Source organism: Glycine soja, chromosome 13 (assembly GCF_004193775.1).
Source record: "Glycine soja cultivar W05 chromosome 13, ASM419377v2, whole genome shotgun sequence".
NCBI classification, from domain to species: Eukaryota; Viridiplantae; Streptophyta; class Magnoliopsida; order Fabales; family Fabaceae; genus Glycine; species Glycine soja.
The window spans coordinates 8185881-8201018 of NC_041014.1; the positions used below are offsets into that span (position 1 = coordinate 8185881).

Below are 15138 nucleotides of genomic sequence, written 5' to 3' on the forward strand. Positions count from 1 at the left end.
TTCAGTGCACCTTTTTAACTTTTGTCATCCAGAGGCGGCGGGCCCGATGACATGCGGGGAACCATTTGGTCCTGCACTTTTTTTACCTTTGTCATCTAGAGGCGGCGGGCCCGATGACATGATGAGTGATAAATGCGCAGAGACAAATTATGGTCATTCTACGCCCTTTGTCATTCAGGGACAGTAAGTCGAGAGGTGGGCGGAGGGAAATTATGGTCATTCCCCACACCTTTTCGCCATCCACAGGCGATCGTGTCTGGTGCCACGCAGAGAAAATTATGGTCATTTTGCGGCATGCCACCCAGGCTCGATTGTGTCCAAGGGCACGCAGAGACAGATTATGGTCATTCTGCGTCTTGTGTCAACCAAGAGGAACGAATTCGACAGTATCAGGATGATGTGTCGGTACTGATCATTTTCAAAATTTTTGCAGGTTCCGCTGGCAGGGAGATTCACCGTTCGAATGGTGTTTCGCTCGAATGAAATTAGTGTCTTATCTTTACTTCCCTTTTATCTCCAATTAAAGACAAGTAAAGAGCGGCAACTGTCATACCCAAATTTCGTCCGGGGACCATCCGTTTGTTGGGATGCGACCCTCGTTTGACCACTTCGAGGTACTTGGCACCCATCGTTAGGCAATCCAAGAAGTTTTGTGACACGTCGGAAGTCAAAAGAAAGCATTGTTGCACAATCTGTAAAGTTCCGTGACATGTCGGAAGTCAAAAGGAAGTGTTAATGCACAATTCGTAAAGTTCTGTAACATCCCGGAAGCCAAAGAAGGGATGATTACGTAATCCCTAAGGTTTCGTGACATTACGGAAAGAAAACAAGTATCGTTACGTAATTTGTAAAGTTCTGTAACGTTACGAAAAAAGAATCAGCAAAAAAGGAAGGGGGTGTATTTAGTAAACAGGGGGTGCAAATAGCAACCAGGCCCTTCCAAGAAGTTCTCCAGAAGGCCGTGCCTTCTGGAGGAAGCAACCTAGCTCGCCTGGGCGAGCTGGGTGGCAAGCTCCTCCCTCATTTTCCTATAAATAGGAGGAGGGAAGAACAAAAATATTCGACCCTCCTAGTGTCTGAGAATCACTTAAAATTAGTGAGAAAAATTGTTTCCGTGAAGAAAATCCAAGCCGAGGCGCTTCCGTAACGCTTCCGAGACGTTTCCGTGGGTGATTTCGCGAAGATTTTCAACCGTTCTTTGTCGTTCTTCGTTGTTCTTCGGTCTTCAACCGGTAGGTTCCTGAAATTGAACTTTTCAATTCATTCTATGTACCCTTAGTGGTCCCCACTTGCTTTGCATGCTTTTATTTTTATTTTCATTTACTTTCCGTACCCCCTTTTGACGTGCTTTAGTCATTTATTTAAGTCATTTTCTCGCCTAATAAAAAATAAAATAAATTTCCACCGATCATTCGATCATTCGTATTGTAACATCTTTTAATTTCTGTTAAAATGGAATTTGACCGTTCGGTCATGCCGTAACCACTTTTAAAACCAAAAAAGAGGCAAAATAATAATATAATAGTAAAAAAATATCTTTTAGTAAAATAATCAAAAAAATCAATCAGATGTTTTTTTCTTTGGGATTTTTCTTTCTTAATCGAATTGACTAATAACCAAAGTGAAACTAAGGCTAAAATCAATTCATAAATCAAACTTTTGTCATCACCTAAAAAGCCATTTTTAAGGTCCAACGCCTTGAAATGGTCTTTTCCACTTTTATTGGTTAAACGTGAATTTCTAAAGCCTAAAATCAACACGTAGCTTTGTCACCTCTTTCAAAAAAATAATAAGAGATCATTAATGGTCTAATGCCTTAATGTTTTCTCTCCTTTCAAAAGAACCGAAATATTGTTTAATGGTTCAACGCCTTAAATGACCTTTCATTCAATCAAAATATATCTTGCAAAAAGGATAAAAACAACTTAACCAACGCTTAGTTCTCAAAAGAACTACGTAGGTCTGATTTCCTTATCACAATTGAGCGATATGTAGGAGCAAGGGAAACACCCTTGTCGACCACAAAAAGATAAAAATACAAAAGGCATAAAAAGACATAAAAAATGTAAAAGGGAAAATAAAACAAATTGAAGTCATATTTGCACACTCGATTAAAGGTTGTCGTCCCTTGTGATGGACGCGTGGGGTGCTAATACCTTCCTCATGCATAAATACAACTCCCAGACCTTTCACTTAAAGTTCGTAGACCACGTCTTTTCCGGTTTTTCTGACGTTTTCCTCAAATAAACGTTGGTGGCAACTCCGTGCGTATTCCTTTCTTGGAAGACGATCCCGTGAGTCTCGTGTCGTCCTCCTGCCGAAGGGTAGGTTGCAACAACTACTAAAAAAATAAGTTTTAACATCATCCTGTTAACATCGGTTATTTGAAAAACCGATACCGATGTCGTCTAGCACTTACAACATCAATTTTTTAAATAACCGATGTTAACAACTTCATTCAGTGCGATTTCAACATCGGTTATTTTAAAATCGATGTTATAAGTACTTGACGACATCAATTTTCAAATAACCGATGTTAACAGCTCGATTTAGTGTGATTTTAACATCGGTTATTTTAAAACCGATGTCGTATAAGCACTTACAACATCAATTTTAGAATAATCGATGTTAATATAAACTCTTTTTTTAATTATATATATATTCATAAAAAAATCATATATTGAGTTATTAATTATATTTTAATTAAAAAAATATAATAATTAATAAATAATAACAAATTGAAAAGGTAAGCATTTAAAAATTAAAGTAAATTTTTAGAATAAATTCTGTAATTTTAATTTTATTATTTCATGATTATCATTTAAATATAACACACATTTATATTAATTATTTCATATTAGTTCATTTGAAAAAAAAACTATTTTTAATAGTAGAGTTTAACTTTGATAGAATTTTTATAGAATGCTGGTAAAAACAATTATATCATCAAACAATTAAAATTTATTATTAATATATTTTATTTAATTATTATAAAAAAAATTTATCATGCAAAAACATTTATATAGACAATGTATATATTATTTATTATCAAAATGTCTAATAAATATTTAAAAAGTATATTTTACGAGATATTTGTCACCATTTAATAAGTAAATATTAAATCATCATTATATTTTAAAATCTCTACAAACTTATACCTACGACTACTTTTACTTATGAATATAATTAACGGTAGATTAAATATATATAATTTATGATTTTAAAAAATTAAGATTATTTATTAAATTTTTTATTTTATAGAAAATTATAAAATTTGTAACTTAGTTATAATATTTTATTTATTAAAATAATTTATTTCAATGAAAAAAATAAATTTAACCTGTCATATTTTTTATTATTCCAAAAACATACATCACAAAATTCCTTAAAATATATTTTTACAACCACCTAAATAAAATATAAATTTAATTTTTACAAATAATAAAAAAAATCATACATTGGAAAGATAATTCTTAAAATAATAAAAATGAAATTCACTATACTTTTTTACTGCAAACTCACTAAACTTATACTACATAAAATATATATAAAAACAGACACCCACATAAAATATATACAAAAAGATACTCCTACAAAGGAAGAACAAAACACAATCCTTACACCCTGTGGCACATCTTTTTTGCATTTTGAAACTGGAGAAAACCCTAGAAACCAAACCCTTTCTCGCATTGCCATCTACCTCCATAACGATAACACTATGCTTGCTACAATCATGGCGGACGTCATGGTAACAAAGGAGATCGAGGACACGGCGCTGCGTCTCGGCGTCAATCTCCACTCTCGATCTCGACGCCATTCGCCTCCCTCCCGGCGAAGATTGCGGCCTCTTGAGCCACCTTTTCTCAGGCTTGCAGCCTCTTGAGCAAGTTCTTGAAGGAGAAACGTGCTTCTGCTGATTCCACCCTTGGAATTGGTGGAAAAATAGAACATAAAAAGGGTATAACCTTTTATTTATTTTTATATATTATTTCCCCTTGTGGAATATTATTATTATTAGCCTTGTTCACTAAGTTTTTATTATGCGATGTGTTCACCATCCAATTTTTGTTGTGGGTAGGCTTTGTGTCACAATTGATGGTTTGGTGAGGGAAATTATTTTTGTGTGACTTACTGATGTGCTAAATAGCATAGGAATATCTAGAAAGTTTGTGAAATTGCTTGTGACGAGAATTGCTGATGGGGGTGTTGTTTGTTTGGATTTGGAAATTCTAGCGAGTACCAAGGATTTGTAAGGAAGCTTACAAAACTCAGATGGGGCCTTAAAGCTAAGCACTTCTGCCATGGAATTTCTTTTCCAGCTTGTGGAAAACCCTTGCATTAAGAAGTCTAGTTGTGCTACTGTATTTTTTTATTGTTATTTTTTTAAGTCTAAGAAAAAAGTAAAAAAAAAAGTGACTTTTGTTCTGTGGAATAATTTAGGGAATTCTAACTTTTGATTTTTTTTTATCTTTATTGGTAGATTATATGTGAATTTCATTATGATTATAGTTGGAGATGGTGAGGGATCCTCTGGATCTGAGGCGGTACACGAAAATCGAGGATAGCGATGACCTAACTCAAGCATTGGTGGAGGAAATCATAGAGAAATGTCTTGGTTTCGAAGTTGAGCAGAGGAGTTTGGTGGTACCTTTCATTTTGTCTAAGATTGATATTTGACAGACCAATAGCTTTGAATGCAAATGATTACCCTATCTTTATCTCTATGCATTATTTTTTTAATCATCTAATGTTTCTTGTTTTTAATAAATTGGATATTGGTCATGTTCTTATCGTCTGTTTCTTTTAATGAAAGATATGTTTAAACTTTTTAATTAGAAAAAAAATTGTCTTTTGTAGATTTGTCTCACGAGTTATGCCAAGAGGAAAAGATTTTGTATAAATTGATATCTGGTCTTCACTCCTCCATATCAATTCATATAGCTTTTGATTATCTACTTGATGAAGCTACAGATTTGGTAAATCTCTCATTCCTCTTTTCCGCAATAGCCTTTTTTTGTTTGAAAGGAATATTTGTATTGCTTTTGATGAATGAATGCAGTTATTGCATATTTGAGCATGTAGATAGACAACTGTTTGATTTTTGTTTTATAGCCTAAAAGTTTTAATTAATTTTATTTTCTTAGAGTATTATGGACCTTGTAAAATTAAGTTATTGATCTTTCTATTTACTAAAATAATTTGGATGTAGCTCATTTTGAGCCACCTGCATTTTTTCTGGCATACTGGCACACCCATGTTACTCTAATACATTTCACTATGAACATGAGAAAAATATATTTCAATATCTAATTTCTTTCTTCCCTTTTTATTATTCCAGTGGGGAAAAAATCAAATCATGTGTGTGGCTCTCACACTCTACCCACCTGGGACTCGGCACGGAAGTGCTATGAAAGTTACAAAGTTCTTTTCTCTTTTCTTCTATGTGGTGTGTAACTGTGTCTGGTGATGGTGGTGGAGGGGAACCCCATTGTCTACTCCTACATCAAAGTGCAAATATTTATTTGGACCCTCTTTTGTATTTAATGGTTTCTATTTTTGTGCTGATGAGAGAGGAAGCATAGGAAAGGCACTTCAGATCAGAGGTATCCTTTTTTTTAAAATTCTTTCCAGAGGGGAAGGGGTCAAGTACATTTTGGATTTGAAACAGTGACCAACAGTGAGTTGAATGAATTTGGTTCCAACTGGACCAGTCTTTTGGTACAGTTACAAAAACCATTGTCATGGGTTTGATCTTCAGAACCCAAGCCTCTCTCCAAGCATTAAAGACATCTATTTCAGCTAAGAAATCAAAATGTATGGTTGTACTTTAATCGGTTCATCTTTTTCATTTGGGGGGGGGGGGGTTGAATGTTGAAGTTTTCAACTTTGCATATCCAACTTTAGATATCCTCCGGAGATTGGAATGATTCTCCCTCTCTGCCACTCAGCTTCTGTCACTAACTGTTAGAAATATTTGTTTTCGGTTTCCCTTTTCTTGATGCCTGTTTCAGCGCAAGTTCCCATAGTCAAGTCCATTTATTTTTAGTTATAAGGTTTGAAGACAAACATGTAAAATATTAGGAGTTGGAAAATTGCAATTTTGCTTTCTTTCTCTTTTATTTTTTTAATTTTTTTTGGGGTGCGGGGGGTATGAAAGAAATTGCATTGAAATTGATCATACTTCTCAACTTCAGTTGACCAATTGATTTACCAGATTCATTTACTCAATTTCTTTCAACAGTGCAAGCCAAGGGTTTTAGATAAGGGAAGAAGGGTCCCCCTAAGGTTAGTATTCTGTGTTGACCATTCTTTCTGGGGGCAAGTTGGGTGGAGAGAGAGAGAGAGATGGAAAGGGACTAAATTGGAAAAAGAAAAATAATTTGGTTGAATTCAAGATGATCTATTGAGTATCTGCCCTCCATCTGTGGTCAACTACAATTTAGATATTATTGAATTGAAGACACTCACCAAAACAATTTATGCCATACTATCAAATCTTGTCAAGAATCTGTTCTCGGTTACAATTATTATTATTTATTAAAAGCCAATATGGACCCAACTATTTTAATTAATTGAAAGGAGGATCCCACCACCATTTTCTACGCATTCCCCCTCCTAGTGGTTAATAATTCTTTTTCTTTTCTTTCTCAATTTGCTCTCACAATTTCATTTCACTATGCAACATTTCTTTGTTACTTTGATGTATGACCGAGTCCTAAGATACCCTGATCGTGTTAGAAATTTGTATTTCACTTTTCTCTTTGTTCTACGAGCAGTAACCAAAGTGAGTATAAATTGTGATGGTCTAAGTTCACAAACTGTGCATGTATATATGGATCAATCTTGCTATTTTCTTTCTTTTTTTAGAAATACTTGTCAGTTAATGCAATCCACATTCCTCTTTAGGCTTCAAATTATCTGGAACAGGCAGAGTATGATACTTGTAACCCCAATGAGAACCTTACAACACAATCCTTGATAAAACAACTAATTTACAACCTCAAGCTTCAAGCTGCATGTCCAATTCCATTTGATGAAGCTAATTTGTGGAAAGGCCGAAGTGGACTTGAGCTAAAACAAAAAATTCAACAACAATTCAGAAACATCAGGTATTACTTCAAACTAGTGGAAGTGGACTGCGCTCTGTCTAGCTAAATATTATCCATTAATAACTTGTAGGGCTTTGTTGTGCCTTAGTCTCTTGTAAGCATGCATCATACTGCCGACAAATGACAATTGATTACCAATGATTCGTAGTAATGCTCACAAAACCATTTTTGTGGAAGGAATCATAGCATATATAGGTTGGATTTTATCTAAAATCCCATCATTGATATTTTTAGTCCTGTAGTATGGTTTTTCTTTTCATTTTGAGTTTTCCACATACTGATGGATGCTAGATTGGTTTGGTTTATCTGGACTCTTTGATTGCTTATCTAATCTGAACATAAGACAACTAAATGACCACTCTTTTTACTTGTTCTCCATTTATTATTCTACTACTGATTCAACTTACTCTTTTGATTTATCTCATTGGCAATGGAATGTTATTTTGTGGAATGCAGTGCATTGATGGATTGTGTAGGATGTGAGAAATGTCGATTATGGGGTATGCTTTAGGTTCTTGGTCTTGGAACTGCATTAAAGATTCTCTTCTCTATTGATGGTAAAATAAACTCGAGTCATACAGTAAGTACATTTTGCTTGAGATTTTTGTGTCTTTCTCTCTTTACTGTTGTCTTTATGCATGTACCATAAATCAGATTGCTTCTGCAGTGATCTTTAAATAATACATTCTTCTTCCATGTTAAATCCTGAACTAAAACATGTATATCTTCCTAAGTTGTAATCTAGTAAGTATTTTGCTCCTACATTTGAAAACATTATGGTTCTTTCATGCAGATAATGGCTAGTATCTGCATCATATAATGTTAAATTTTCTTGTTAAATACAAATTAAATCATACAACTAGACATGGACGATCAAAGATTATAAGGTAGTTTGTAGTTACATGACCACTTAAAAAAAAGTTGTGTTTTTTTTTTAAACTTGACCATTTAAATATGATCTAATGATTATACTTACATAGTAAAGTATAAGAAATGACTGTAGTAATTAACTGTAATTTCTATAAAAAAAATTACTTGCAACACCCTATATGTTGCACTTGATGATCTTTCAGCTGCAGCTGCAAAGGAATAAGGTAATTGCATTGACGAACCTTCTCAATCGACTCTTGGAATCCATCAAATTCAGCCACAAAGTGGGACCTACAGCTGAAAGAAACATTGAAGGAAGACATTTTTCTGCTCATACAAGAACATTGATTAGCTCATGGAAAAAAATTTGGTCCTATGTATCTAAAACTTAGGTAACATGCTCTCTTCTAAGTATTTGTCATATTTCTCGTTTGTTGTACCAAACTGAGTATTACATGTTTGCAATCTGCAAGCTATAAATAAAAGAGCTATGAACATGTTGAAGTTTTAGAACCATTAGATTAGGACTGGACCACGTGGGGTTGAAAATTTGAACCCTTTACACCCATTTGTGCCTAGATCTGTTTGGTTTATGGGCACGTGTATGCTGGATCAATTGCTTTGGCACTTGGCTGCATTCATCACAGGTTATTTTATTATAATACCAATCAATGCTTAGTAGTTTGCATATTTATTTTATCAGTTTTTGTTAATTCCCTCAAGTTATCATCCTTTCATTCTGAATCATGGATGAGTTGTGATTTATTTGAGCTGTGTTTGTTTCAACATTTGTCTAGATTAGTTTTAAAGTATAAAAACTATTATGCTGAGTTTTTGAATGTGTTGAGCTAAAATCTGCCAAAATATATTATTCTACTAAAGTTTCTATCTCACTTATGGTGCCAAACTTGAAATGACTTCCAATCAGGCTCTTTGGGAAAGGGCTGAGCACATTAGGTAACTATTTCAAACTTATATGGCTGATTATAGGTTTTACTTCCTTTCCTTATTGTTACAGGGTCATATATATATCAGGCACTCTGACCCAAGTCTACAACATTATCTTCTCTCTATATAATTTTTGAAAGTTATTTTCTTATATATATTGACTGCAGTGCAGGAGGGATTGCTTTGTCAGCTTTAGTGCCTGCAACAGTGAGCTCTATTTCTTCATGGGCTAAAAGTTCGGTAGCTAATCTGCAGATTTGTTCTATGCATGGGCTTCTTTTAACTATTGAAGTTGCTGGCTTGTCCTTTGTCTCTCATGTCCAGGTATTCCCATTTCAATTTAGTTCTGATTTTTTTCTCAAATAGAATTAATGATCTGTCGGCAGAATAATTGCAGCATGAAAAGCTTTGCCCTTGCTTTAATGTGATAATATTTGTTAAGGACCAAATTAACTCTTACTACATTGAAATGTCATTGATTGATTCATCTCAGACATCTAGTTGTTTTTAGTAAATTTTTTATTTATTGTTACAATAACCACCCTCCACTACAACAAACTCTTTTATGACAAATGCACATTTTTCTCAACTAAGTGAGAAAAATGTTTATTACGTTTTACCGATTAAAAAAAGAACCAAGTTTTAATTCTTTGATTTGTTACCTAGGCATATCCCTCACCTAGTTGCCTCCTGCCTTGGCGTTTGTCATAGAAGTTCATTTTTGTGTCTACATCCTTCTTGTATCTACTTCTTTGATCTATCTTTTAGCAGCCAAATTATTAACAAAAAAATGTGGTTGGATTTGGGGAAAGTGAAACAATAGAGCAGGATGGAATGAAATTTGGATCATTTAACTAGAATGGAATAAATTCCACTCCATTGCATCCAAAACCCCATCTTTGATTTACTTATTTTGTTAGGATATATATGTAAGTTGAAAATGAGTAATATTTATATCTTATAGTTTGATAATTATCATTTAAATTTGTTTCTAGATTAATATTATGAGATTGTAAGTAATGTGATAATATAATGAAAATAATAATTTTAAAATATTTTAATTTAAAATTAATATATTTTTTTATGAATTGATTCTTTGGTTTATTGTAAAACAAATAAAATTTTTTTTTTTTACAAAAAACATCGGTTGTTTTAAAACTGATGTAGAAAGTTCCCTTATAACATCGGTTTTGACTAAAACTGATGTCGTAAGAACATTCAACATTGGTTTTGTCAAACACCGATGTTGTATATGCACTTTCTACATCGGTTAGGCCTAAAACTGATGTTATAAGGGCACTTTCTACATCGGTTTTTTAGAATACACAATTCAAACATTGCTTTTTTAAAGAACCGATGTTTTTGCACTTTTTTTTTCATATTTCTTAATATATTACATTGGTTTTTGTAATAACCGATGTTGTGTAATGTATGTTAACATCGATTTTTTGGAAACCAATGTTGACGTTGATAAAATTAACGTCGGTAGTTTCAATATCGGTTTTTTAACCAATGTTGTAAGTCGAAAACAACCGATATTAAAAGCCTACTTTCTAGTAGTGTAATCTTATCTTTAAAATAAAATACTAATCATAACTAACTAATAATCTTATCTAATTACTAACTAATTGAGCCTTTATTTTTGACTTATTACAATTATCCCTCCCACTGAAACGGACTTGTCCTCAAGGCCGATTAGAATTCCAATCAAAATTTGGAAATTGTTGTTGTACTACATGAAGTTCTATCCAAACAACATCTTCGGGATTGGTATATCGCCATTGGATAAGTACTTCCATGATAGCTCGGTTTCCCTTCTTCATTCTCCTATCCAAGACCGCTAGTGGCTGCAATTGAACTTCCCCTTCCTCATTATACACCAGCAAATCAGTTGAAACCGTAAGGGCACCATGATGTTTCTTTACATAGACCGCTAGTGGCTGCAATTTGTGGAAAGCATAGTTTGCCAAAGTAAGCTGCTTGTATGGCTGAATTTTTAAATAGACTAGGTCTCCACATTTGAACTCCTTGTCCACTCGTTTGAGGTCAGCATAATGTTTCATTCTTTCCTGGGCGCGAAGCAAGTTGTGGTGAAGTAATTAACTTTGTTATCTGCTCTCTTGTCTTGATGGTATAATCCATTACTTCCACCAAAGAATCTCCTGTTAGAGTACTATTTGGCATTGGTACAAGAGGGATCTGCAGATGAAACTCAGTTTAAGTTAGTCTAAACCTAAGAGGGCTATCTCAATTGGGCTTAGTCCAACAAGAGTGATCTGAGGACAAAGCTTGGATTGATTTGGTCTGACGAGGGATCGAGGTTTAGTAACTTAGGCTACAAAAGAGAACACAAGAGCATGATAAAGACCCAACATTTCTACCTACTGCTGTCAATTTTACTTTGCATTTTATAGTTTTAGCATAAAAGTTTAGTTTAAATTTTGTTTGAAATTATCAATCATACATGTTCTCTCAACAATGCTTCATTTCTTAACTTAATTCAAGCTAACGTTAGTTCCCTGTGTTCGATACTCGAATTCATTCGTTTTAATTTTTAAATACTTGATGATCCGGTGCACTTTCCAGCAAACTGAATTTCCCTTGAATATATTTGAACGAAGAAAAAGTGGAACAAAAACCAACTACAGGGGAAATCCAATAATAAGGTCATTCTGTCTTAGGCCTCTTTTAGGGGTAAAGCTCTCAAGAATCTCATTGCTCCACTTTAGAGACAAGTTGGTAGTAGTAGTGCAATTCAAGACCATATCACTACTACAAATAAGGGATTTCATTATGGTTTCTAGCCATTGGGGAATCAGTGTCATAGAATGTGATATTCCTTGATGAAATCCTACCTCGCAAGGGCATTGGATAGAAGACTCCAAGAAGATTGGACCAAAGATGCAAGAGAAGGCCCCAGGGTTCTCATGAGCCTTAGGGTAGATTTCGGGCCCATGGGCTAAGTATGAGCCCGCTTATCTTCGTACATATTAGGTTAAGGTTTCATTATTTTTGGGCCTTGTATTTAGGGCTCCATAATATAGGTAAGGTACCCTAGAAATGTAGGATTTTTCAGCCCTTGTATTTTAAGACACCTAGACTAGTTTTTGTATTAGGGGTAGTTTTGTAATTTCACACGCGTTAATTTAATATTTGATGTGTGTGGTTGGAAATAAATTTAATTTAATTGGGAGAAGCCCAATCCAATTAAATTTTAGAGGGGGAGGTAAGCATTTGCTTTCTACACCCCATTGTCACATTATATAGTCACACTTTGTGCATGTCCTTCATGTTTTACATGCCTCGTGACACCTAAGCACACTTAATGGAGAATCTTGGACTTGATCTTGGATTAGTGGGCCGAACCATAGCTAAAATTCACTAATCATAATTAGTGAAATTTTGGCTCCACAAATTCAAGTGAAATTTGAATAGAAATTCAAATTTCCCTTTAATTTTGTGTGACACTTAGGCTATAAATAGAGACCATATGTGTTCTTTTTTTTCAACTTTGATCATTTGAGAATTACGCTTCAAAGTTTAGACCTCATTTGAGGCACATAATTTCGTGCTCCTTCTCTCCCTCTCCCTTCACTCATCTTCTCCTACCTTCAAGCTCTTATCCATGGCTTCCTATGGTGGTGAGCTTCTTCTTGACTCATCTTCTCCTTGAAGTGGCATCTCCAATAATCTTTCTTCCATACCCATTCCACTGCCATTTATCTTCAAGAAGCAAAGGACTCCATTGATGAAGAAGATCCAAGGCCTACAAGCTCCACATGGAGCTACGTCATGTAGTATCAAGAGCATGTTCATCTAGGTGATGTTCTTTTGCTTCCTCTATCTTTTTGTTCGGTCAAGTCACTTTAATTCCTTGTTCTTCATCTTCTTCTCCATGTATCTCCTCCATTTTTTTGTGGTTTGGTTCTGTTTATAGTAGATTTAAAAAAAATAAACCGATTAAATCTTAGATCTACACTTGTTCTTGCATTTCTATGGTTCAAATTTTATAGATCTACTCTTGAATCATGTTTTTGTGTTGATTTTAGGTTCTATCATTTTTCATCATAATCTTCTTGTGAAGAACCTTTAGATATAAATTTTCTTCCATGTTGTCTTAGAGTCATGTTTAGTCATAATAATTGTTACATAGTTTGTGTTGAATTTTGATTTTGTTGATTGAATTCTAGATATATTTGTTCATGTATTCTTGTCATTCTTAGCCTATCTTTTGAATTTTGAGTCTAATTCATGCATGTTATTTAGTTCATAACATATTCTAAATCAATTCCTAGAAGTAGTCTTGTTGTTGAACTTTGTTTTGTTTTCCAAGTTTCCTATATGATGCCTATGAAGAAATTGAGTTGTGGTGCTGAGTTGTTGCTGGATTTGTGAATCAAAATAAGTCTTAAGCTCTCTTGAATTGTTTTATTCAGGACATTTGAGCATAGCAAACACAAATTGTAATCATCCAAGCCTTAAGCAACATAAACACTACTCTTGATTTCTAGGTTGAAATCGCAGGTGCTGGCAACTTGAACATACATACTTGTAAAAATTACTGGAAATTTATCACTGTGAATTTTGAGCTGAAAGTTTTACTGAATTTTCTAGACATCTGTAAAAAAATTAAAAAAAAAGAACCAAGTGGTTTGGATAAAAGGAAAAAATACTAAAATTCACACAATTTGGCAGAAAAATCAGTGTGCAGGGAAAAAAAAGTGAAATGGAAGTGTGCTTGTTATTTTGGCTCGAAATTTGTTCTATAATTGGTGTCTATTTTATACCAATATTAGTTCTGAAATTTCAATTGAAAATTAGTGTGAAAACAAGTTCCAAAACTAGAGGTTTCTGGAGTCTTTTTTTTATTGTTTTTTACTCTACTCAAGAGCCATCATAAGTTTCTCTTTGAGTCCTAACTTGCTTTTATGTGCTTTTCATTGCTTTAATTGTTGAATAATCCTTAAAAAATTTTCATGTTAAAACTCTATTGGTTTAGCTTTCATTTCATTTTTTGGTCTTTGGTTATTGCTTGCCTCTTTATTTCCTTGTTTGTGACTTGCCATATAGGGAATTGGAAATGAGGATTGGTGCCATCCCTTGAAGAATTTGAGTCAAGAAGCTAGGGGGCAACCACCTTTAGAGCTATTGGACTAAGAAGCACTCCAAATTGAGTGAATCACCAAAGAGATAACAACCACCAAAATTGAGGACCATTTTGTAATTTTGTAATTCACAATTTACTTATCTTCATTGCTTTCAAGTTTTGTAACAAATAGGCCTCTCATTGGAAGTGTGTTGGGAGCCTCCAATAGGTGACCAAACTTCCATTTGTGTGTAATAATTTTAGGCAAATTTTCCTTAGGATAGTGAGTGTTTTTTTGGGAACCTTAAATGAGGTCATCCAAACACTCTTAGGAACCATCTAGTTTACATTTCTTTCACTTTAATTTGTTACCTACTTTCATAGCTTATTTTCTTTACTAGTCACACCTAGCTTATCTTGTTATAGAACAATACTTTCTTCTTGCTTATCACGCTTATCTTGAGTTCATTTGGAACCCTAGCTTTTACCTTTTTTTCAAGCCCATAACAAGAAAGAACCACAACTTAGGAACCGACATGAGTCATCATTCATCTAGTGTTAATGGCGAGGGTACTAGTCATAAGGACCCTTTATCTAGAATCTTAGATGAGTTGAGTTCCCTCAAGTATGGAAAGAAAAAATAGAAAGAAAAGAAAAAGGAAAAGAGGGGGTAAAAATAAATCAAGATGAGAGGGAACAAATAAGGAAAGAAGAAAGAATGAAAATACTAAAAGAATTAAAAAAAGAAAAACATGCCTTCTATAGTAGTCATAACTCTTGCAAGAACCTAAGTAAAGAACTTCATGACTATTATGAAGGAAGGTATAGGTCACATCTTAGACCTCACTACCATAGGAGAGAAAATGAAAGAAAGCCTCAAGAGGCTAACGTTAACCTCCTATACTTCCATGGGAAGGACAATGTAGAGGCTAACTTAGATTGGGAAATAAGGGTAGAGTAAAAACATAAAAGAAAGTCTACTTTAAAACCTTACGGCTCTCACTCTTATCCAAAGAAAGACCAAGGTCTAGGCATCTTAGGGGCAGCACCTTCTAAGCCCAAAGATGATAAGGGGAAGACAATAGAAAAGCAACCCCCTAAGGCTAGTATGCAAGAGAAGACTAG

At 34.0% G+C, this 15138-nt stretch overlaps 1 long non-coding RNA gene across 1 annotated transcript; it reads left to right on the forward strand.

Moving 5' to 3' along the window:
- The first annotated feature begins 4501 nt into the window (after positions 1-4501).
- LOC114380945 lies at positions 4502-8159 on the forward strand. The gene is made up of 4 exons (XR_003659904.1): positions 4502-4644; positions 4858-4976; positions 6907-7109; positions 7566-8159. It is a non-coding gene; the product is annotated as an uncharacterized LOC114380945 (long non-coding RNA).
- The last annotated feature ends 6979 nt before the right edge of the window (positions 8160-15138 follow it).